Here is a 26,837-nt window from a genome sequence, read left to right on the forward strand (position 1 = left end):
ATATGCTGTAGTAGTTTTTATGAAGTCTAACTGGTTGAAGAAAAAACATGGAAGTTTTTGAAGTTACAGGGTCAGTGCGCTGATCTTTGGACAATTTTAGCCACTCTATTTAAAAAATTCATAGTTATAATTCAATAGCGTAAAATAATGAAAATGGAAGACTTTCATCTGATGATACTGACTTCAATAAAAAGTACTTTGAAATTTTAAATCCCGCGTTACACCAGTTTGCACATTATTGTTAGAAATTTTTAAAAAATTTCCTTTTTTTATATAAATGTTAATATGTCATGGTTAGTTTGTTTGTATATTGTTAAAGTTATAGTTCAATTTTTTCTTCAGCGTGTAACGCTTATATAAAAAAAAAGATTTTTGTGTATGAATGCTTTATACAGCACCCCACCCCCATCTGTTTAATTTTTATTGGTAATTGAGTCACATTCGCTAAATATAATATTTTGGAAGTAGGCTTTTACGTTTAAAATGTTAATCTATAACCACTAATAAATAATACACAAGTTATGTGATCACTATACTGTAATAAATTACAGGATGTCTCATTTTTATTGACTTTCAAAAAACATAAAATTTATTTATGTAACCTGTGATTTTTATTGGTTTAACCTAAGATAAATTCTGTAAGCGACATACATACTAATCACAAATAAATAATAAAAATATCAACATGTCATCCGACAAAGGTCTCCTTTAAAGCTTCGCATTCCGTTCTGTTTTTTTTTTGCTTTGCGCGTCCACGTTGTACCCAACATTTTCCTAATGAGAGCCACAAATATCTTATTTTTCTACTCCTACTCTCTTGTGTATACCTCACTTCTCCTTCTTCTATCTTAACATATGCCCTGTCCAACTCTATTTCAATTGTTTATAAGTTGTGTATGAATTTTTCAAATTTTGTTGGCGTTTTATATTCTATAATTTTATTAAACTTTTCTTTTCTTCTCTTTTTTATATTCTAGTCCACTTCTCTATCTTTTCTTTTATTATCTACTTCGACCATCTCCACTTCATTGTTTGTTAGACGAGTATGAATTTTTGAAATTTGTTTTGAGTTTAAATTTTATTCAAACTTTTTTTTTCTTATCTACATACTAATAAAACAATTTAATTTATACTGCAGTGGCATGATTTGGAGAGAAAATAACACTTTTCTCTCGATCGTTTATCAATATACTTTGGGATACTTTGGAACAAGCTGTTACCTGCTTTATCACTCGATTTCGTGATTTATGACATCCTGTACATAAACACATTTGTTTTTAATTACTCTAAAATGTAATTATCTTGATTCTATACAGGCTGATTGTTTTAGGTATAAAAGCCGTAAAGGGGTAAATGTATAATTCATTTGTCTGATATATAATTAATTTGTGTTTGGCACTAATCGGTGTAACATAACTCCTGAAGATGCCCCGTGGAGGGGTGAAACACGTGTTGAGTGATTCGACGGTGGTAGTTGTGTAATTCGCATTGTTTGCCGCATGCGCATTTCAGCGGGCTGACGGGCGGTGCACTTTGTTGCACGACTACCACTGCATGTGCGGAAGTGGCTAAATATTGGACCTTTTCTTTCTTACAATTCATTTGTCAGCAACGAGCTTAAAGGCTTTTACACCTATTTCCAATCAACCTATATAAAGTGATCACTCTGAAATATGTTACTTTAATTTTTTTTTGTCAGTCAGATTGTGCAGTCTGGTGAAACAGATAGTATTCAATAATTTCAATATGTAATAATACGACGTTAATTATTATTTCTGAAATCTTTAATTTTTGGATAGGTTATACCATGCATCGTCATCCAAACACCAAGACATTCACTCCTAGAAAACTCTTTCACTTTTATATTACTTAGTCACCATAGATAATCAATATTTTTCACAAATTGAAATTTTATTTTCAAATATACATTACGTTACAAGATATCGTCAAAGATCTCTCTACAGTATGAAGAGTTTTTAATGGTATCGCAATGTGACGTTATTATAATAAATTTATAAGGAACCTTGATTAGTTTATCACACTATCAGTCTCCCCCCAATACAACAGTACAGGTGTTTGTAATAAAGGCGGGCGTAGCAGCGGCGACAGGTCATCGACACGGATGAAACCGGGTAAGGCGTGAGGTGGTTAAATTGGTTCGCCCAACGTCGGTAATTTTCCGATGGCGTGCCGCGATTTACGGCTCGACACTACACCTTAACGCAGATGTTTGTGGCAATGGAAATGTCCTTCATTAATTAAAATGACACCTAATGTTAAGTGATCCCACTTTGTAGTGTAAGATAAGACCTGTCGCCATGTCTATTGCTCACGGCCTATGTCTGCAGTTAGACGTATGCCTTCCACTTAGATTTCCGATATGACTCGTTGAAAGCGCTCTGCACACGGCGTCTCCCTACCTCCTTAATAAGGTTGTATATCAACTTTGTTGACGGAATCTTGCTTCAAAAATCTTACTTAAACCTTAAAAGCCCAACGGCTATCTATTCTGAGCACCATGTGGCCCGCCCACTGCAACTTCCACTTACAAATAGTGAATTTGGCTATATGGGCTATATGGGTTATTTTCGTTCGTCTTAGAATCAAATCAAAGAAAAAAGATTACTATCTTAGTTACTGTAATACCTTCTGGAGATTTAAAGTTTAAATGTTAAATAAATAATCAACACATTAAAATAATAATGGAGGTATCTTGTTGGAGATGTTTAATTCGGAGAAATGGCTATTAAGACTGAAACTTGTTGCCATGGAATGTTAACGTGATCTTCACTTGCCCTTGGATTTATTTGTACAAAGTTCAAGTACGCGTCAATGATATTCTATTTTTAAAATCTAATGTACCTATAAAGAAGTTATTTATTTTTTTAACCTAATTGTTATATGAAGATCGCGGACAGGCAAGCATAGTATAGAAAGTCCACCTATAAGGTGGTTGACAATCATACCAATGTCGTGGAACGACGACGGATGCAAGCCACCACCATCTGGTACTATTACAACTCTATGTGTAAAGCTTAATGTCAGCAGTGGACGTCAAACAACTTAAATGATAATGATAAACACAATTGTTTCAATCACTGATTACTCAGAAAAAATAGTATTGTTTTTATAGATCATTTTGTTACATCTAAAAGTTAAGTATCATCATTATAGAAGGCAATTTTTGTAACAAATGCCGGTCTGAGTTGACTTTGCAAAAAGTTATAAATAAAATTCTTTTAGGAGAAAAAATGTAGGTTCTGTGTTTTCAAAATTATATATATGTGTGTGTGTATGTACATATACATATGTATCGTCAACAACATTAACTTTATGCAATAAATTTATATTGTAATAGATCGGTTACACCCTTTATTTGGCATAAACAAGCAAATTAATAAATGCTCATTCGAATTTTCAACATTATAGTTGGAAATGCCGAAAACTTCCACGGCTGTGTAACAGTTTGAACCGAGCACTGACTATCAATCAGAGGCACTTGATGAATGATCCGCTTGCCCCCGAGACGACGCCGGCCTGCCGTGTCATGGGTCAAAGGTAAAGATTTTGCTATTGGAGAACTTTCGACATCTTACATCTATTTCTTATGTTTACATTTTACTTAATCATTTTTATAATAATAAAAAAGACATGGAGTTTTTTAGTATTTTATGGGTTCGACAACTCGCGTAGATTTAGGGCGGTCTCCATGTACACGCGTTCACCTTCAATGAAAGTCTGAAGTGTTGGCTAATATAACCAAATTTCAAAAATTCTATAGAATTTGCATAGGAAGCTTGAAGAAAAAATAGACTAATGTGTGCTTTTTATGATCATCACTCAACAGACGCTCATTGCAAAGTGTAGACTTCTTACAAAAATCGTCATGATTACCGGTCTAGTCAGGCGTAAATCCTTCAACAGGTTCTAGAAAGATTTCTTTTACCTCCATCGCCCATAAATTTACTAAAAATATAAAAGATAAAATTCATTTATTCGACATTGTAACTTTTAACAGAACTCTTATTGATCGTGTACTTATCATCTATTTATATTTTTAATCTATTTTACAAATGACTGCTTCGCAAGGTAATATATTTGTAGATAAGAAGCAGGACGAAATTCCACAATAATTTTAATAAAGTTATATATACCTTTTAATAAAGTTTAACAATTCAAATATATATATATATATATATATATATATATATATATATATATATATATAATATTGATTTTAATTATTAAATTTTGTAATCTAGTACGTAGACAGCCTAAGGAATGATCTGCGCATCATGTTGTTAGACTTATAGGCAGAAAGAAAATTATACACATCTGAACGACACCCTCGTATTAACAAGACCCCGGATCGTTCTATCGTAAGGTTCTCTCGAGCACCCTCAATGCTAAACGTGTATTGAATTATAACTCAAACTGAGGTCCCATGTCGGAAGTCCTTGTATCGAGTTACTCCATGAAATTATAGCTACGAGACACGGCGGCCTCCCATTCCGATCAATAAATATCCTTCAAGCTTAATTAATATAAAGAGGTTTAAGGTATGCACCGTAAGTGTTGTGCCTTCTCCAAAAATGCTAAAAATTGTCAATGATAAATATAGTTGTAAAATTGGAAGCTTTAATCGGGATTTTCCTACCAGATAAATTCAGGCATAAGGAGATCCGTAAACGAATGAAAATAACAGATATAAACACGTGGATTGAAAAGTTAACCTAGCAGTAGGCAGGTCACATAGCAAGCAGAACAAATGAACTCTGGGGCCTTTAGGGTCTTGAAAGTACTACCACCGACAACGCGGACAGACGATCGTGTTAAGGTCATCGTAATACGATGGATTCAGGCTCCAACTTGCAGCTTCCAACTTGTATAAATATTATATATTATATTATAATGATTCTTCTTCTTTTCAGCTGAAAGAGGTCCACTGCAAGATGAAAGCCTTAAAGACCACCATTACGACCGGTCTTGCGCTGTCTGCACCCTTGCGTTCTCATTTGATGTAATTGAAGTAATGCTTCTAGCCAATTTAGGCTTTGTACAGCTTCTTTTAAATAAAGCTTACGGAAAAATAAGTCCGCAAACTTAAGCCTGAATCCAGCGACATCCCGTATCCTTAACTATGTCGTCGGTCCGCTTAGAGAGGACCTAAAAAAGCATCTACCGGCCCTTGGTCGCCACTCTTATAAGCCACTGTTATAATCTCAATCGCCTTTACTTCAGGCGAGAAAATTATTATATTAAAGTTGCTAGTAATATAGTAACTTGTTTTAAATACATCGTCCATGGGTTCCTATTTCATTTACTTTTACATTGTCCATATCAATGCATATACGTTTACATTTCATTGATATATATATCATGAGCTTATACCTTAGTAAATATTAACACTAAAACTGAAAGTCAAATCTTTTTATATAAAATATTATTTAAAATTAGATAATCTATGTACTGTTAAACTTTTAATAATAGAACAAAGAGCATGTACACGTAAATCTAAGTGAAGTCACTTCCAGTGATATGCCCGCGTTAGTTCCGCGTCCGGCTCATTACTTTCGCTTTGAAAGATTACTCCAGTTCGGCGCGGCCGGTATATCGATGACTAAATCAAATAGAGTATTTTTATTAATACAACGCTGTTACTAAATGGACTTTCAAATTAACGTCATTATATTTAGAAACGGTAACATCGATTATTGTGCTTCGTAGTCTTATAGAAAACTCTTAAGAGTCAATAATAGTCAGTGGAAAAATGTTTTGTAAAATAAAATGTATGAAGATTCATATATAAACTTTATCTTGTGTGTGTGTGTGTGTGTGTGTGTGTGAATAAAAATAAATCTTAAAAAATAAAAAAGTACACAAGGCTAGCACTAAATCTAATGACAAGCTTGAGTCACTTTTCTCTAGGGTCCGTGAAAATAGTTGCTCATTTGTAGCTGTGTTTGCTTTTAGAATTATCTCGTAAATTTAAAAAAAATCATTTATTTACTAACAGATATTTTATGGAATCAGGCGTTACCTTGCGAAAGTCCATCCTAAGTAAGAAAAGGACCAATACTTAGCCACTTCTGCACATGCAGTGGTAGTCGTGCAACAAAGTACACCGCCCGCCAGCCCGCTAATAAATTCACCCCTCCACGGGGCATCCTCAGGAGTTATGTTACACCGATTAGTGCCAAACACAGAGTCACGCACAGAGTCACACAGAGAGGGTCCTTTTCTTACTTACTAACAGATGTAAAAGGAGGTAGAAGTTTGTGTATGAATTTCTCTGACTCTTATATTAAGTACTTTTGTAAAACTGATAACAAAAAAATATCATTGAGTTTGCTGGGGCACTTTTTAAATCATCACACAGTTGGAGCCTAAGGAGCTTTTTTTTGAGCTGGTGTATGTAATAACAAACAAACTCAATCACAACCAGTTTTATTTTTTATGCTCTCTCTCGTTCTTCTCAAGACATACATAAATGATAGCTGTAGTATATACTAGAAAATGGCATGAATAAATCATAAACATTATCATATCATGTCTCCCTCATAAATTTCTAATAAGTGCGGTAAGAAGTAACCTTTATCCAGCGTCTTATGCTGCACTTACCGGGCCTTAGTCTGTACTCCATAACCTAACATTGTCATTGGACGTCTTAATAAATAAAGAATAGCAAACTTGAGCAATATTTACCGAATAACCGCTAACGTCTTTACCAAAACTCCTAAAGATAAACAGGAATAATGGTTTTGTCACTTAAGAAAAAAAATCTTGTTATAAAGTAATTCAAAGTTTTCCTTTCGTCATATAAACGCGATTAAACTTAAGTTAAACAAATAAAAATTGTAATTGTTAAAATAAATATACAAGTTACTTTTGTTTCAGTAGTTTTAATCATTTAATCGCTTCGCCAATAGGGGGTGACCGTCAGACTGCATGTCTGCGGCGCGGCTGGGCGGAAACACGGGGGTGGGTTTTTCGTACAGGCTTCAATCGGGAGACAAGTACACGGTCCGAATTCAATTTACCTCTAAATTATTGGAATAAAACGTTACAACAGAAGTCCTATTTTTTTTCAAAGGAAAATTGTAATTATTAAATATTTGTTATACGCCTGTTGTTTTCTGTTTTTGTTACAATATTTTGAGATATTTTTATCTTATTTATCTCTGATTGAAAACATCAATATGCCCATGTGCTCACAGTTGTATTCGTTTATAAATATTCAGAGAGATGTCTATTTTTAGACCTGACTAACGCAACTATCTTCTTTTTCTTTTTTTCAGTCAATAGACGCCCACATCAAGGCATATGCCTCCGTCAAAGATAGCCACAAAGACCGGTCTTGCGCAGCCGCATCCAGCGATTTTCCGTGACCTTGATTATGTCAAGAAAAGGACTAATATTTAGCCACTTCCGCACATGCAGTGGTAGTCATGCAACAAAGTGCACTGCCCGCCAGCCCGTTGATAAATGCGCATGCGGCAAACAATGCGAATTACACAACTACCACCGTTAAATCACTAAACACATGTTTCACTCCACGGGGCATCAGGAGTTATGTTACACTGATTAGTGCCAAACACAGAGTGCCACTTGGCATGTGCGGAAGTGGCTAAATATTGGTCCTTTTCTTACTTAGGATGGACTTCCGCAAAATATCGCCTGATTCCATTAAATACTTAATTATGTCGACAGTTCATCTAGTGATGGTTACCCCACGCCATGTACACTGCCTATGAGACTCGCACTTATGATCGCCAGTCGAGAAACTTTCGGCCCCATCGGCCATCGATTGCACGAGCGATATGGTCCTCCCGCTTCCATTTCAGACGAGTATTCGAGCAAGGTTTGTGACATTGATTCTTCTGCGAATTTCCTCATAGCTGACTCAATCTCGCAGCTAAACTCCAAACATAGTCCTCACGATTGCTCTCTGAATGACCTTGAGCTTTCTCCTGAGGCCCATCGTAAGCGACCAAGTCTAGGATCCATATGTCATCACTAGCAATAATACCCAGGTATTGCAGTATTTTGGACGAGAAGATGTTTCGGAGCTCTCCCAACGCTGCCCATCTGAGTTCAATGACCAAGCTGGGAAGTTGATCTACGATTTAACTTCATAGTAGTATGAGTATATTTATTACACGTAATTAATTATTCATATATTTCATTTACATGCACGGTGATATAAAACTTCGTGAGAAAGTTGGCATTTATACTAAGACTAAACATTTTAAATAACACATCCATCAATTCATCAAAGTTTACATTCGTAATCAGCCTATAGGCCACTTTAGTATAATTAATAAATAGAATATATTTAGTAAATAGGCAGAAGAAGATTTTAAAGAAGTAAATTGAAGAATATTAATTATATCAGGTTTGATCGGTGCCTTTTTAACTTCTTTTACACATTTAACAATTTAGTTTAAATATTAGACGTGTTTTAAATTATTTTGTGGCTTTAAAAAAATAATGATGTTGGAGAAAATAGTCTCGCGTCTAGTCTAATCTAAGTGTGATCGCGAACTGTCATATTTTTATGACAGCGACAACAGAGACTTATTTTTATTAAAATATTCAAGCATTTAAGTTTATAGCACTGATAAACATTGGCTACTCGATCTTGTGCAGTGGTAGCCCAGCTGTGGGATTGACAGTAGCGTTCGTAGATCGCGGGTTCGATTACCAGGGCACACTGCATTATTTATAGGTTTGTCACTGGTCATAAAAAGTTTTCATAAGATGTGACAGCATTGTCCTCTGCGTACCATAATAGCAAAACGCAATTGTCAATCCGCCTACCAAGCATGGTGATTATGATATATCTCATCATCATCACACAGATGTCTTTTGGAGAGGCCTTAGGCCTTTAAGTGGGTAGCCCGTATCCCGTTTGTAGCAAAGACTTGCAATGGGCTTTTTCATTCTTTTCTATATAGCACCATGGACCATAATTCTGTTGTTACTACATAATCTTTTTCACTACATTACCACTGTTACTACTATCAGAAAAAAGCAGATAGTAGGATAGTATGAAAAGAGCTTGTCATCGAATCCGTCTAAGTCAATCACAGTTGCTTTAAATGCAACACTGCAGCTGTCGAGTAGTATCTATTAATAAAGTATTGTTAAATTTAAAGCACATGACCTTGGTAATCTGAACGAAAGTTGAAAAGTCATTTTCGTGTATGGATTGAGTATTATTTTTGGTTTTATTTCTCGTATTATTCTTTTGTGATCGTATTGTAAAGTTCATCGGTGTTGGAGTGATAGAAACCCGACCGGCGTCTGGCTCGGGCCATCGAGCACCATATCGCGGGGCTGGTTGCCGGCGGGCGTACGAAATCAACAGCCATTCGTGAAATGCGGAGCCGCAGCGCCTAACGAGCCCGAACAATGACGGGTCGCTGCACACGGTTGCTCCACACCAATACATGCCGAATGGAACAGCCGCCAACAACATTTTAAATTAAATTTCTTCACTATTATTTCAGCCACAGAACGTTCACTGCTAGACAGAGGCGTCCCGACTTGTCGGGATAGATTTTCGAAAGACCGGTTGGAGACGGCATTCGTGTTTATAAGGGAACAATTAATTTCATCGTGAAAACTTATAACAATGTGCCGTAGGCTTTTCGAGAGAGAGTACAGCAGTTGTAGCCCATCGGTAAACATCCGAGACTTGCGATCATAGATCTCGGATTCGATTCTCAGGATACAATCTTATATATTTCACACTTTGTGCAGTAATTATATAGGATTGCCACTGCTTGCAAAGTTTCCAGAGGATCGGCAGCAGCTCTGCATCCTCTGCGTAACATAATTCCACGCTGTGATTGCCAAGATTAGATATGTTTGCTTGTATGCCTTGCAGTGGGCATCTGTAGGTTGAAACGACGACGAAGGCTTTTCAGTTTAAAAATACCACATATGGTATCACTACTGACCTATATTCTCAGTGAGGTTTAGCAAAAACAGCGTAGTGGTTAAGAATTGTGACACCTGTTACATGTTCGATTCCTGTAGACCTCAGCTTTGTTTAAAAAGATATATTGTAAAAAGAAAATAACATATATCACACTGTCCACATTAGACTGTAGCACTGGATGACAGTAATTTTCAAATTGCAATTAATTTCATCAAGCTATTACACAAAGTCATTAAAAATATCATATGATCGTATATTTCATATTAGAGTAATAATGTACGGAATATATATAGCCATTGTTGTTATATGTTTATTTATTCATTTCAATATAACAGTAGATTGAAACATGGCAATATCGTTTTAAAATTGAAAGTCAATAAAAACCAATAATGCCTTTCTATTGTATTTAATGAATATAAAAATTTGAAAATTTTGTTATAATATATAATTATATGTGTGTGTGTGTGTGTATTTAGTCGCGTGTTTTTTATTTAACCACAAAAATAAAGTTTAAACAAACTGTCAAGTTGGCGCAGTGTTAAAACATCTTCGAAGTCATAAGTTCGCAGAGACATCGAATTTAGATAGTAGTAATGTTGTTAAACATAGTTATATGTCAGCTTAGTTTTTTAGATTAAAAAAAAAGAAATATTCATTGTATAAAAAATTACTTTTGACTGTTTGTTCTAAAGCTTTGTTTATTGAGTAAATACATTGCCTGGCAGATTGGCAAGTTCGAGTAGTGGTGTGCCCACCACTACTATTGTTGTGTGCCCACCACTACTATTGTTGTGTGCCCACCACTACTGTTGTTGTCTGCCGACCACGTAGCGTGTAGAGCCGTTAGCCGTCGGTGCCTCAAGATTCTGAAGGGGAGAAAACGGACCGGCAAGCGCAGCGTGTGACCTCCATCCACACGATATAAAGACAACCTTTTTAAGGTTGTCGGATGATACTGAATGCAGGCAGCTTCCAACCAGTACTATTATCTATAGCTGAGCTACCTAGCTAGTCTACGGCAGAAATAGTGATGATATATACGTGAAAAATATTTATTACTAATTAATTAAAAAAAAATTGAATTATTATTAATTTCTAAACTTTAAAGAGATATAGAGGATGGTCATCGTTTTGATAAACTGAACCAAATAACAGTCGAGTAAAATTAATCACAGTTCTATGTTAATACAATCCGATATATAGTATGTCGTGATCCGAGCCGAGACTCTTTTAGGAGTCACAAGCTTAAGAAAAGGCAAAACTTGAGAAAAAAAACTTCCTTTAGTTTGAGGACAATCATCATAATGACTACGCGTAATTAAAAAACATTTTTATCACTATTTTAAAAAGTTTAGTATATTTCATCATTTTACATAAGAAAACTTACATAGATATAAACATAAATATGTATTTTGTAAAAATTTACATGATTAAAAAAAATGTCAAATAGCATTTCCAGTGTAAGCGCACATCGGTGTAATGCAATCTTCCTCCGCTAAAACATTAGTGCACTCGAAAATAATTACCACTGATGCACCCCCGCTGAACACCAGTCCCTAGTCACTTACGGTATTCATTTCTGCGTGAAACACATTCCTTTTTGGTCATGGATAAATACTATTTACCTGTTAGCTTCTATAGCTTCAATGGTGAACACTGAAGACGAGCATGGATATTTATAAAGTGACCCACGGCTCGTGCTGTTATATTTTACAGGACTGTAAAGCCGTCGAGCTTTTAAGTGTATTAACAAGACAATTGAGAGTGAACCTTGATGTGGACTATCATTCAATAAGACATTCTAATTCGAGTACCTGATAGCGCAAAATCTCGCCACATAGTTTATTTAAGAAAGTCTCTTCTTCTTTTCAGCAATTGGACGTTCACTGCAATTTTTTTATTTATTTAATATTCATTATTGTACACGATACGATACATAATATACAGAAAAGTACAATGGGCGGTCTTATCACACAAGGCAATCTCTTACAGACAACCATAGTAAGGTAAAGATAATAGTACTTATAAATGCATGCAATGCATAGGCTTCTCCCAAATATCGTCAGGATGAACGGTGTGGCGCTGCTCGCATCTAGCGACTTCCTGCGACTTTTACTATGTCTTCGTTCCACCCAATGTGGGGCCTATCCACGCCGCGCCTACCGTCCTTTATGTCCTTCATAATGTGTCATCTATTTTGGTTTAATCCCTCTTTTTTGTTTCACTGCAAGGTAATACATTCGCATACTCACTCTTACAAGGGACGGTTAATCCTGGACTTCACCATCAAGGAGTACGACGTCTACAACTGGACATTGGTCTTACATACAAATTTCGAATAAGATCATTAGAAAGCGGAAGGAAGCTTTCCCACTCAGTTTAAACACCATATGTTGTTTAGTAGCAGAGTGTTGTAAATATTCTGAAGGATCTTTGCGTATAAGTCATTCGTTTGTATTTAACAACAAGCTGTCCTCCGCTCGCGCCACGTGGTCCGCCTTTTGTGGGTGTAATTTCATAAAATAATATAGGTCATTTATTATAAGTTTTAAAACATAAATAATGTATATTTAGCTAATTTTTTACCTATAAAAAAGCTTTTTTATTACGTACTCTAAAACTTACTAACTTACGTAATTTCATAAAATTCTTTTTAACTAATTTCAACTCGGCAAAAGGAACATCTCTGTCAAATTTTAATTCCCCAAGCTTTATAGTTTCTGAGATATCGTAATAAGTCAGTACACAGGTGAAAGGCTGTCATATTTATAAAAATTAATGACGTCACAGAGCATAGATCTTCTATGTTAAGCAATACTGCTTTAACAGTGCAATAGGTAACAAAAAAAAATAAAAAAGGCATTTTAAATAGTATATATGTTTTTGTCATTAAAAAACATATAGCAAATCAACTTGATCCGAAAATGTTATAAGTACCGGTGCTTATTAGAGGTATTGAGAAAGAAGATTTGAAATTGAAAAAAAGAGAAATTTTATCTTTTGGATTTGGAAGAGATAATATGTTCCATAAATGATTTTTTTATAAAGTGCAAAAAGTTATTAATTCTTATTGTTTTATTATAACATTTAAAATATTTTGATTTCTTTCAAAGTATTGCAAAATTATTTAAATTTATACCAGTAAAAAGCATTCCGTTTCAATAAAATCTCTTTTGCAACGATTTAGTTGTAATTAATTATGAACACCAATTTACAAAGTCGTTCACAATCGTTGATTAATATTGAAAATTCTGGACATCAATGTATTCCGACAGTCATCAAAACATTGTCAATAGTCGACAGAGTGGTCAGGCTAATTAATTTACGAAAATAGTCCCTTTGCCAAAGCAATAAAGTTTCATTTTGTTTATGAAACAGTGTTATTGATAAGAATTTTCCTTCCCCTGTTTACAGGACATCGTAATCCTCGAAGGGATCCCCCGTCACGTAGATCTTCTGTAGATGTAGTTTATATATAGAAACGGAATTATCTTTTATATTGCAGTTCATTCGAATATTTGGAATTCTGCAAAAAGCAATTACAACTCGCAATATACTTTTATGCAATTTAGATAAATTTTCATGATGCGGAATACAAAGTTATTTTTTTAATTTTTTCGAGATGCCGCATACATGACGGCCATCAGCCAGTAGCAAAGCGATAATAACAAAACAAACACAATAGTCGGCGGCATGCGAACGCTCACAATAACAACCCCACACAGATAACCAATTCACAAGTTTCCCGACGTGGAGCGTTTGAAAATGGAACGCGGGTACGTAACACTGGCACAGCGTACGCACATAGGCGCGCCGGCCAGGGTAACTCCGCACACAGGCGCGCGGGCGTCGGGCCGCTGAGCTCCCCCGCCCCGCGCGGCTGCGTCGCAGTTCAGAGGCGGGCGGGACGAGCGAGACGGCGGACACTCACACAGCGGCGCAGGTTCCCCGGGCCCGGGCGTAGTACTAGAGACACATTGATCCACAGCACAGCGTCTGGTGGCATCGATTGTGCAGTTTCCTGCAACCGCGCGTCGCCATGGAGACCGCCCGGCCCCCGCGCGCCGCCCTCCGCTACTCGGGACGTCACCAGTACTTCGCTTTATTGGAATATTCTCGTCCCGTTACCAGGAGTAACCACTTACCCGATAATTGAGCGTCATTATGTTTTCCAAAATTTTGTACATGAAGTACATAATTTGTCGGGGAATTTTCCTCGAATAGTAGTGACGCTCGGGAACTTTGTATTGATTTATTTGTGTTTTATACGCAAAGTGGGGTAAAAACTAGTAAAACAATTGGAATTGCCACCCCCGGCGCAATGATTCCCGCAGCGGATGTCACAGCATGCGGCGAGAACTCGGATTTGCGGTCAATTTGCGGATAGTGTTGTCACCCTATTTGTATTCAAATTTTTGGGAACATTCATTGAAATATTTCCATTGGCGGTACAAACTAAATAAATTTTTTAATACTTATTTAACAAATCAGTTTTGTAATTCAAACGCATAAATTAAATAAATAACCATTACTAAGAAAAAATACTAGCAATGTTGTGAATTTCATTAAACCGGTTTCTTGGTCACTGCTTGCAATAAGTAAAAAACAGCGTGTCTTGCTACTTGGACTATCTTGTTCTTTAACTACACCGATTATATTTGTCCAATTCTTGATAAGAAAACATTGCCCTGCGAATTGGCAGTGGGCAGGTGACATAGCGGGCAGCACAGATGGCCGTTGGAGCCTTTAAGGTTCTATAGCGGAGACTACGGACTGACAAGGGCAGCGTAGCACGTCCCGGTACAAGGTGGACAGAGGATATACAGCCGCTTCCAACTGCTCGTTTAGAAAGGCCTATGTCCAACTGTGGGCGTCCTACATCTGAAATTATGATGATAATGATGATGATAAAATTAAAAAGATACGTGGCTTATTTAATTAAGCTAATGTGAACATAGCGTTATAATTTAGTTGACTAAGGGGACAAATATTGAAGCAATTTGTTAACATAGCCTATTGTGCGTTTTTGGTCACTGCATAATATTTCTTGCCAGTTTACCTCACCCGGTTATCAGCTAAATAGTTACGAATGATTAATGATTGAGGCAAAGCATTGAAGGCGCGGAGTCTAGACCTCTTTACAGTGAGTAAGCATAGGTGCTGCCTCTGGAACTTTTGGTTGGGCAATTACAACTAATTGATAGGCCACTGGGTTATTAATTCATTCGTCGCCATCCCGAGCGGTCTTGAGTCTCGCGCTTTAATTCGCTTCACGTCATTCCAACTGCCTTTACTTCTGCAGTGATCGTCCGCCACCAGGTTTGCTTTAGACGGCCACGTCTTGTTTTCCTTGAGGATTCCATTTTGACTTGCCTCGGTATGTGATCAAGGTCCCTTCGGAGCGTGTGGCCTATCCAGTTCCACTTGCGGCTTTTGATCTGCTGCTGTTTCTGACTAAGACTTTAAAATTCCGATTCGAGCGTTGTTGAGAGGGAAGAACTTCGGCACATTATTGATTAGAGGTAACAGTGCCCCGAAGGAGGATTTTATGTTATCGTTTACTTGAAAGTAAAAGCACAGAGTAAGACGTCCAACAACACTCGTTTATGCCTGGAACTGAAACATTGTAATAACAAGTTTTCTTAGAGGAGTAAAAATATCAGACGCATAACAAGAATTCTTTAATGATAAAAGTTACCGTTTCTATTACTATTATTATCATAAAGTTTTATTTATCAGAAAATAACATTTTTATTTAGATTATTATTCGTTCGATCTCGTTGAAGACCAATACGTGGGCATGTCGTATTTATGATATTCATTCCTTATATATGTAAGCACAAAGTGTAGTACAAATTGAATGACTATATATAGGAAATCTTTTAAAGGAATGAATGTATACCTGATTTATCAACAATAATATTTTACAGTTTTTTACACCTATTTCCAGTTACTCTATACGAAATGATAACTCTAAAATATGTTCATAAATTTATTGGAATGCGACAGCCCAATAACTTCTTCCAGTACAAAATCTGCAGGAATGGATAGCAACATAGTAAAGTATAAATAATTTTATTATATTGAAAATAGAACTTGGAAAACACATTTTCTTACTACATTATCAATACATTATTTATTATTTCTGAAACTACTGAGTTTTGTACAAAGTTTACCATACATTAATCGACAGCAAATGAGCTGTACTCCCGGTGGGTTAAATCATTCTGTATGTGCTGAATCTCTCATCATATCTTCCTTCATCCATTCGAGCAGCAATACTTGCTTTGCAACCTGTGCGGGTTGAAACCTTTGATCTTTAGACAAAGAATAAAAAATTTCTTTATTCAAAATTGTTACTTTTATCGATTGTCAACTTTTTTTTAATCAATTTTGTTTTTTAGACATAGATCCTTCAATAAGCTACCGCTGTATTACAAAAAAGGTTTTTCTTTATTCTAAATTTCCTTTTATATTTGGCTTTCATGAACTCGTTGTCATATGTGAGTGCTTCGCTTCTATTTTACTTATCCTGTTAAGGCGAAATTTATTTATTTGTTGACTCTTTATTGCGCATCAACAGTACATAAAATGACGAAAAGGCTGCCTTCTTGCGAAACACGAAATCTTTTAAACAACTGTTCATTGTCATCATAGGACATAGGACGTCCACTTTAAGAAAATTGTCTCTTCACCTCACGGGAGGATGTCCTTCGATAGGCTTGCCATTCTGCGGTCTCCATTCCAGAACCTAGAAACCCCATCGGACATCGGTTCTGCACGCTCTCTGGCCAGCTTGTTAACACTTCAATTCGCATATCCGCTGGGCTTGTATATATTTATATTTTAGATCGTATATAGATCAGAATATTTAATGGAATCAGGCGTTACCTCGCGGAAGTCCATCCTAAGTAAGAAAAGGACTAATATTTAGCCACTTCCGCACATGCAGTGGTAGTCGTGCAATAAAATGCACCGCCCGCCAGCCCGCTGATAAATGCGTATGCGGCAAACAATGCGAATCACGCAACCACCACCGCCAAATTACTCAACACGTGTTTCACACCTCCACGGGGCATCTTCAGGAGTTATGTTACACCGATTAGTGCCAAACACAGAGTCTGATATGAATCTGAATAAATCTGATCTTTCTGACTGGATTCCGCATAAAAATCCAGAGCTGAAAAGTCGCTGCATGTTAATATGTACACTTAGCGTCTTTTAGCAATTCATTATAAAATCTTATCATTCTTCTAATCATCTATATTTGATCCTGCTCATCAACGCATTTCTAGTCCCTCAGAAATTCATATATAATATACTAAACTTATGTAGAATGTAATGTGTTTGTTAAACCCGACTGACGCAAGCATAAGTTAACAAAAAGTCCTACATTGAAAAAAAGTAAAAACGTAATATTCGTGGAAAGTCTGCATTTACAAAATGTAATCCCAAGAAAGGTTTGCAATAAATCGATTTTTATAATAAAGTGTTTGGAAATGGTTTAAAAGTCCATTTCATACTTCACCGGTAATAAACAAGATGAACATAAAAATATAAGTTTCCTATACATGTTCTTTTATGAGTTTTTAAAATATGATTAAGATTGCGGTAAAACAAAATTCTTAAGTAAAAACTAAGCTCAAGTCCACACTACATTCTTAATGAATTAGTGAATACAAAACTAAAATTTCACGTATATTACAAAAAATGTATAGAGTTGTGTCTATGTGCATATGTATAATATAGAATAATAATTCAAGCATTTTATTTAAAAAAAAGTTTCGACCAGACCTCAAATGACTTTTTCAAAATTATTAAGTCCACTTGAGTATAAAAGGTTTTTTTTCCGCAAGCCAAGCGTAGTGACTATGGTATATACCCCCATAGATATCTTTGAGGGAGGTCTAAGACATAGTGGACGTCCATAGGCTGAAACGAAGACGATGACCTTAAAAAAAAAGTGTATTAGATTTTTATTCTTAATTCAGCTTAAAATTAATACAGATAATATGTATGGGTACAAGCAGCGGAAACCTTTACTTGGCTATTCACTACAATACACCATAAAACGTACAAAGACTCTGATGAATAAACCCAGTGATTAACTGTGTTAAATGCGGTATTGAAGAAACGTTCTCATTGTACAGTTTTTAGTTCATCATATGTGTCGTAACTCTAAATTCCATACGACACCGATCGCGGGAAAATATTAATATCACTTACATATATGAATCTAAAATGTAGGTAGATAGACAATTCACTGTCTATAAACACAAACATCGATAAATCTTAATGCATTCTACCGTCCCACGCCGAAGCTTTTACCGGCTTTATATAAATCTTTTGCTACTTCCGTGTATATCAGGGATTTTTATAAATAAACACTATCAAAACATTTTTCATCTGTGATATTCACATTGTGATAATCAGACAGAACTACTAGAGCATCAGTATTTCTAGTATCAAAAGGGCGGTTACCATTGTAAATAATTACTCCAATCTGAAATTAAATTAAATCATAAATATCACCATACTTTCCATGTAAGCGATCTTAAAGAGCGTGCAATAGAGCAGTGGAAGCCCGGCGGCAGAAGACCGTCTTGCAATCGTAGGTCGCGGATTCGATTCTTATATAATGTACACTCTGTGCATTAATTATCAAGGATTACCACAGCTTACAGATAAATTTCCAAAGGATAAGGAAAAGCGTCTTTTACGTATATGATATCACATTGCGATTTTATATATACATTTACATATGTTAGAGTTAGAGAAGGGGGGAGAGAGAGGGAAAGAGATCTTGCAGTTAGTGTCAAAGGGCTGAAACAACGATATGAGAAGCGACAGAGGTTTCGTTTAATGACAATGAAATTTAAATTTGTTACCGAATTTATTTTTTAATCGCAACATACTCTTCTAAACCTGTTCTGTATCTAAATGTTGTAAGAATTTTGAGAGTGTGACCACAAAAAAAACCGTCCGAATTTTTCGTATACTCGGATCATGGCTCATTAAGAACCCTCGTATCTATAAGTTGAAGGAATCCGTTACAATGGGCTTGGACGACTCCTTCAGGGGAGCTTAATCTGATTCTAGTTGTATCAATTTGTGCACTCCTGGCAATCTACTCATGACGTAAACAAGTGTTTATTATAAATAATCTGTATTGAATACTCATATATTGAATATTCATAAATTTTCTAATGTTTTCATGTAAAACGATTAACTGGTAGATAATTTTTCCGATTTTAATTTCGCCTTTGTATAATACTTAATATCGTATAATTATAACAAGAAATAAATCATATGATATCATATCCAGAATTCATTTTAGCCCACATCACCTGATCGGAATTAAAAATTTTAATCGTCGTTGACCTTTTAACTAACCATTAGTTGTTCGAGGTTATGGTCATACTTTTCAGGGGTGTCACTGAAAAACTTGAGCATCTGAAATTGTAATGTCTACTCATTCCTTAACATTTATTAAACATTTTTAAAGTACAATTTACGTACAAGTAAATAGTGCTAACTGTATTATAAAGATACCATATTTTAGAATATAATTTTAGATATTATTAATAAAAATGTATAAAATTTATATCAAAACACGTTTAAGTTGCTGTAGTAAATAGTAAAAACATGTATAGAAAACTGCACAGGTTAGTCTTGATATGTAATTTCTCATAAATTAAGGTAAATATGGATGTTACAAAAGTTTGTAATATTTTAATGTAAAGAATGCAAACGCAGAGCAGGACATCCAATGATTAGGTGGAAGATGCCCTTGTTAACTTCTTCGGAAGACGCTGGATGTAGACCGGTTTCAAACGGCACTACTGGAATTCTATGTTGTAGGTCTAAGTCCAGGCGTTAAAGTTTATAAACTTTTGCGGATACTTATTTAATTTAAAACTCTTTATTGTACACACTAGGAAATGTATAAATATCTGTATAATAGGCAATTTCTTCCTCACAATTATGGCACGGAAACAGTAGCGTATTAAATAACGGGTAGTTAACGTGTCAAAATATACATACATGTATACTAATATACATGAACATTGATACATGTACATACATATGTAAATAGCGTATGTTTATTGTGTATGTTTACAATATATATAAATCCTGGTCAAAAAGAATGATTAAAAAAAAGGCAGGCCACTTGAAACGAATGAACCAAATCAGGGCTGTTAGTACCATCTCCAAGTGACCATGCAAGAAAAAAGACCCAGGAAGAGGCGGCTGGAATGTTTAGAGAAAGATTTCAGGAGTATTGGAAGGAAGACATCTTGGCAAGGAACGGCGAAAGATAGAGCATGATGGAAGAAGATCGTGGAGCAGGCCAAGACTCTTAAAGAGTTGTAGCGCCACAGGAAGAAGAAGAGAAAGAAAAACAAGTTAATGAGGATGTACAATTATCGATAAGAGTCAAATATGATCTGTAGTCATGTATATAACCGTGCAACTCCAATTTTCTACCATTGTACTTTTTTTTCCTAACACTGACGCATTAAAAATATATAATATACTTTATTTTTTAAATATCTAATTCAAATTCAAAATTTCCATTTTCAATATTCGATGGAGTACATCTCTTATTGACGTCGAATCGAATAAACCATCATTTAGAATGACTCATACCTGATAAGGACAGGCGAAAGAAACTCAGTAGGACTACGTATTTTTTAAGATAATTTAAATTTTCGTAAACATTCATATAGCCTGGAGGCCAACACGTCACTCATAACAGTGTACACCTTAGAACATCGACAACCTTTTGTCTTATATGCACATCATTTGTTTTTGCATTTGGCATTTAATTTTTGTGTATGTAAAAGTTCCTGGGTGCAATGCCAGAAGTGTTTTAAATATTGTAAATAAACAAAAAATGAATCACCAAATGTGCAGCTAAACGCAAATCTGAAGTTTACCTCTTCAGCTATATTTTTACATTTTTGTAAAGACGTATGAAAGTTTCCTCAGAAAAGATAGTATGTGGAAACAGCAGAATGTAATATTAAGAAAACATCCACACGAACCACGGAGTAAATTAAATTAAGTTGTCCTTAGCTGTCAAACATTTGACAACAAATAAAACCAACAAAAATCTTGTTAAGATGTGATCAAACTAAAATATCGTGTACTGTAAATTATAGAAACAAATATTTTTTTTTAAATAATCGCTAAAGTCGTGCAATAGTAAGCGGAATACTTTTGTTAATCTATCATTGTTTATTATTAAAACATCAATGCAATAAATAAAGAGGCAATTGTAAAATAACTTTTTTATTTTTTTCTAAGTTAATAATTTTTTTCTATTTAACCACGCCTGTCACTTAATTTTGACAGTACGTACTCAGTCTAGGAAGGAAAAATGTAATGATTTACAATTAAATGCTCTTCGTAAGCATTTCACAAAACTGGAATGATTTTCTAATCAAAATTTATTGTTAAATGTGATTTAATTTATCGTTCTTTTCAGCCATAGAATGCCCACAGTTGTACAAAGATTTCTCCCACAAATTATAAAAAAGACCGGTTGGTAGTGGCTTATACCTAGTGTCATCCAACGAAGGTTCATGCGTGCCGGCCCGTGATTTCTACTTCATAATCGTATACACCTTCACGGCTTTCGGTTCTATGCGATATTTGGTTTAATAGCGCCCATAGCCACTGCAACTTACCACTCCACCTACACCTAAGTCTACGGATCTCCTTATTTCTCTCACGTAAAGAAATCCCTATGGAAAGGGCTATCTCCATGTCTTATTGAACGACCATGGGTTTGCCAATGACCTTCGGAGTAAGAGTGATTCCTATCGGGGTTTATTTAATTACAATGTATTAAATAAAAAATCCTCGGCCAATAAAATAGTTAAAAGAATAAACAGTAGATGACATCCCTGCCATGAGTCATTGTAAAATCTATAAACGGCCTATATCAATACGTCTGAACATTCGTTACCAAATACTGCGAATCGTGTAACTGTATCCAAATTATTTAAAATGCGATTCTATAGCCAACATTTTAGGCTTCATTTTACAAATGCTGATATTTGATGTTACGCCTCTAAGACTTCGCAGTGACGCGCATAGAACACGGCGCGGTGTCTGCGCGCGAAGGGAAGTGGATTCGATCCCGTCTGCAGTCTACGCGAGCGTTAAATCGACTTATTTGAATACATAGGAACTTCCTGTTGAAATAATCATGTCTACTTACTTGTACTTAACCTTATTTCGAAATAGAACGCTATAGGCCTGTAACCCATCCAATAGCGAAAGTATAAAATCTTGTTAGTTAAATTTTTGTCAAGTTTTCATGCAGAGTGACAGTTTCAAAAAATTCAAATACATAAATAAAATTTCAATGTTCTTCATACAAAGGTGGTTTGTAGAAAAATGAGGTCGCAGATGCGGGAACATATATTTATAGTCCGGACCTCGACTCTACACGCTGACAATACACAACGCCCATCACAGAACAAATTCGCAGTCATCACTATAGATATCTGAAGTGTTACGCTGCATAAAAATAAAATTTACGCTATACACAGCAAAGAAATATATTCCGAAAATATTTAACAAAATTCTATTAACAAATCTAATTTATGCTTTCAATTCCTACGTCTAGAAGTTGGAATAGTTATTCTAACAACGTATAGTAACAATTGTATAGTATTTTATGTAAAATTTTAGCAGAACAAAGCTAAAATTACGTAAATGCAATTATGGTTGCCCAAGACACAGCTCTTGTCTTGTTCGGGTACCGTTGGAAAATAGTGATGTATTTTAGCAACTTCTCAAAATTTTATTTATGTTATATAATATTTTGCTGTGACGTATTTTAGATTATTAATAAACATTTTATTAATTTGAATTTGTGTATTCATATTTGATTTGTAACTACGTTTACAGAGTGATTGGTTACCATAGGTATAAAGCATTCACAACTTTTACACCTATATACAATCACCCTTTTCATTTTATATAAGTAATCACTCTGAACTATTTTAAATTAATTAATTTCTTCTATAGAAATGCGACTGGCCAGTTACTTCTGGAAATAAAAAACATTTAATTTGTAATAATTCGAATTTTGAAAACACTTTTTTACGCAGTACTTGTTTTGTTATTTCTAATACTTATTTTTGGATGGGGTGTACCATACATTAGTTGACAGTCGCTCCTTTAAAACTTATACCACCTGTAACGAATCATTCTTTTTATTCATCTATTTACCTCAAATCGTTCTATCGCGAATATATTAATGCTATGTAGCGAAAGGTATCCTTTAACTACATAGCAAAACAAAAGCAAAATGTAGTAAAATTAATGCTATCATCAACAATATTTCTTTAAAACACTGTTTAGACAAGATACGATGAGAACGCTAAAAGAGGTAGTCCAAAAGAAATTTTAAGAAGTACAGGACGTTCATTGAGTATACATATATCTTTCTATGTACAAGACGAGTATCCGCTACATTCCATTTTCATATTATGGTTGTCTTTAAAAAAATTGCCTGTATTTTTTTCATTAATAAATTAAAATATTTTTATCGTAAACTGTATTGTAAAGGGTTTTAATTTAAATCGAGAGCCATAGAGGTACTTAGTCAAGTTCAAACATCAATGCGCATGTTTCTGGTAAATAGAAAAAAAAGTAAAAGTCAAAACTTGGAGCGAATACAGAGCGCAGAATACGAACTAATAAGGTGCGTAAAAAGATCGACGTATTGCGTCGCAATCGGGTCGTTCACCTGACAATTGGTGATTCACCTCGACGAAGTGATATTACGCGGAAACATAAATAATTGCAGCGTCGCATTTGCAAGCTCTGAGATGTTCAAATTTAAATTCAATAATGTAGGCACTTACACGCACATTTGAAACGTCAATTATTTTAATATTAAGTTAAGCTACCACCGGATCGGAATGCTGATCTGCTGATAAAAGCCAGCCAGTAACACAACAGTACATATTCTTCGTAAAATTAAATTTAATAATGTTTCATATGTACACTATACAACCATGTAAATGTTTCAACTAACCAAATCCCACATATCTCGATTAACCAAAAACTCTTAATTGTAATAAAATTAATTTGTTATTTTCTCGATTTTAATTTAAGATTTAAAACTGTGAAATAGCATTCTATGTTAACATTTTTTAATCGAGCTTTCACTATAAATAAAGCATGACATATATATGTACATTAATCACAACTTACCGCACTGGGTATCGAAAAAAATCGAAGCTTTTTATGAGCAAAATCTACTTTAGTTGAACATAATAAAGCCTATATTTCATCGCAAGAAAGACCTATAATGCAGATATCAGTATTTATATATATACGTGACAAATGAGTAACTAGCTAGGATTTGTTTTCTTTGGGGAGACCTATAATTTGGCTGCAGCACTTCCATTATGACAACCATCGCTTATTTTACTATAGTAAAGTCATCCATTGCTTGTATAGTTCAATGAGTTATTATAAACGTGAGTAATGTAGCGGCGATGTATGCGCCGAGGTTAGGGTTTCACGTCGTCTGGGAGTGTTTACAGTGGGGGCGGCTGTCTCGCCTCGTGCGGCGGGCGAGACCTACCCCAAGGCAGAGCGCGTTGCCCCCGTCTGCTGGCCGGTGCAACAAAGGAAATACCAAAGTTGCTTTTCAAATTTGGACGTTTATATTATACAGATGCTATTGTGTTTTGCCGATTCAGTTTCTCTGGAACTTCCTATAGCTCGACACAGACAGAATGATCGACAAAAATATATAATAATAATTAATCGAAGAATGACATTCTTATTTAATCACATTTATGGGGGTTATAATTATTCAAGCTAGTAATGTAGAATTTATATAAAATAATTTTTATATTTTATATTTTTACACGTTTATACAGACCGATTCGTTTAGACAGCAGCATCGCTCATGGGATTGCTTGATTACCTTAAATGATTTATGGGGACACAACTTGCTAATTTGTAGCCATAGAAGAATTAAATCGAATTATTAAAAAAATATTACAAGTAATGGAACAACCAAAAAGCCTCGTTGTTTTCAGCTAACTATAACTTAGTCTTCAAGTCAAAAATTAACAGCTAGGCAACCGTAGAGACTTCGTCATCACTTAACATCAGGCAAAACAGAAGTCAGAAGCTTTACCTATGATAAAAAAAACATATATAAAAATATAAGTATATATTTATTTTGCTACTACACAAGTTACAAGAGTAACTTAAGTAAGGAACTATAACAAATTTTCTAATTCGTGAAAAAGTGTTAATTTTAAGAAAAAGGAAAATATAGATATAGAATGTTATTTTTTTAAATTCGAAAAAAATTGCATCAAAATACAAGTCCGGTGCACCATAATGATAAGTAGGCTTAAATTTTGAAATTTAACAACCGTGTTTACTCTGAAATAAGAGTTTTACTTTGAAACACCGTGCGCTAGTACTAAGTAGCCGAGTGATTTTACTAACTACGACACCTATTGAATCGTAACAATACATAGGTGAATAAAAAGTACCAGATTATGGTACACTTGTCAGCGAAAATATTGTTTTTTTTTTTTAATTTTTTAAAAGCGTAGGACCGATGACGGTTAGTGGTTTAATATTGTGGAGTGGTGACCACGAACCGACAAGGGCACCGTAGGTACTCTCTACACTGTTACTTCAAACAGACTAACTGTAAACGTTCGAATATTAAAGACATTTATGGAAAGGTAATTATTTACGTAAAACACTTATAAGGTATATTTATTACCACATCCGAAGTATCGATTACTTTACATTGACAGTACATTAAATCAATTAAAATATGAACAAAATTCGCTAAATATTCGCCTTCAATTTTCCAATGTACGAGCAATGTTTTAAATTTCAAATATAGAATGCGGCGATAATATAAGTCGCAAGCCACTGAATATTTTACGCCGTATTTCACAATTATTGTCAAACAAATAGAGAAGCGCAAGCGAGATATTGTCACAGGACATTAATGTTAACCGACTCATCACTACACTCACGCAAGAAGAGGCTGAACGTGAGACACAGACCCTCCCCTTTCCGTCCCCCTGTATGCGGCCACAGACTTAAGCAAACGACAAACGAATAGTTTTATATCTTGTGTGATTTGTAAAATATGGCAAAAAAGATAAACATTCGGTCATGTTAGTATTTTAATTTTTAAATACGTTACTGAATAAAGATTTTAAATTTAAAAAAGTACTATTAATAATTACATATATTGTATCATTCCTTTTATTTCAATTGCCTGTAATATTTTTGTAATGAATGGAATTTCCGGACAAGGAAAATAAGCTTATTTTTCACATGGAAAAACAAGTTAATAATGAATGCATAAAAATTATTATTTCTTGAAGAGAATGATATTATTCGGTTAGTTGCATTTATTCAAATCCTATTGGTGGTAGGTCTACCACAGTACCACCCATTCCGGTGACGAAACAGCTTGCACGCGATTTTTTTTAAATCACTATTACTTTTCACTTTTTTATATCTATTCCTTACACAGACCTCTAATAAATATACGTAAAATTACGTAAATATTGAAATAATTTTATTGAAATTACTTTCAATAGGTCGATTTGAGTTCAAAATAAAACAAACGTGTTGTGTTATTTGTTACAATTATATATCAATTGTAGTTATATGCGAAAATTTTCTTTTAACCTATTCTTATCGAATTTCATTATGTATATGTAATTTAAGCAGTTTTTTTAAAATTTAAGTATTAAAACAAAACATATATAAAAGTGTGTGATTTTTTGTGATATCAATAAATAATAATCATATACTCGTATTAATAATAATATTAATATTTTTTTAGTAAATGCATAAGAAATGTTGT

This window comes from Battus philenor, unplaced genomic scaffold (assembly GCF_028537555.1).
Source record: "Battus philenor isolate CCGP_79_NKW_IND1 unplaced genomic scaffold, ilBatPhil1.0.hap1 SCAF_21, whole genome shotgun sequence".
In the NCBI taxonomy this organism is placed as follows: Eukaryota; Metazoa; Arthropoda; class Insecta; order Lepidoptera; family Papilionidae; genus Battus; species Battus philenor.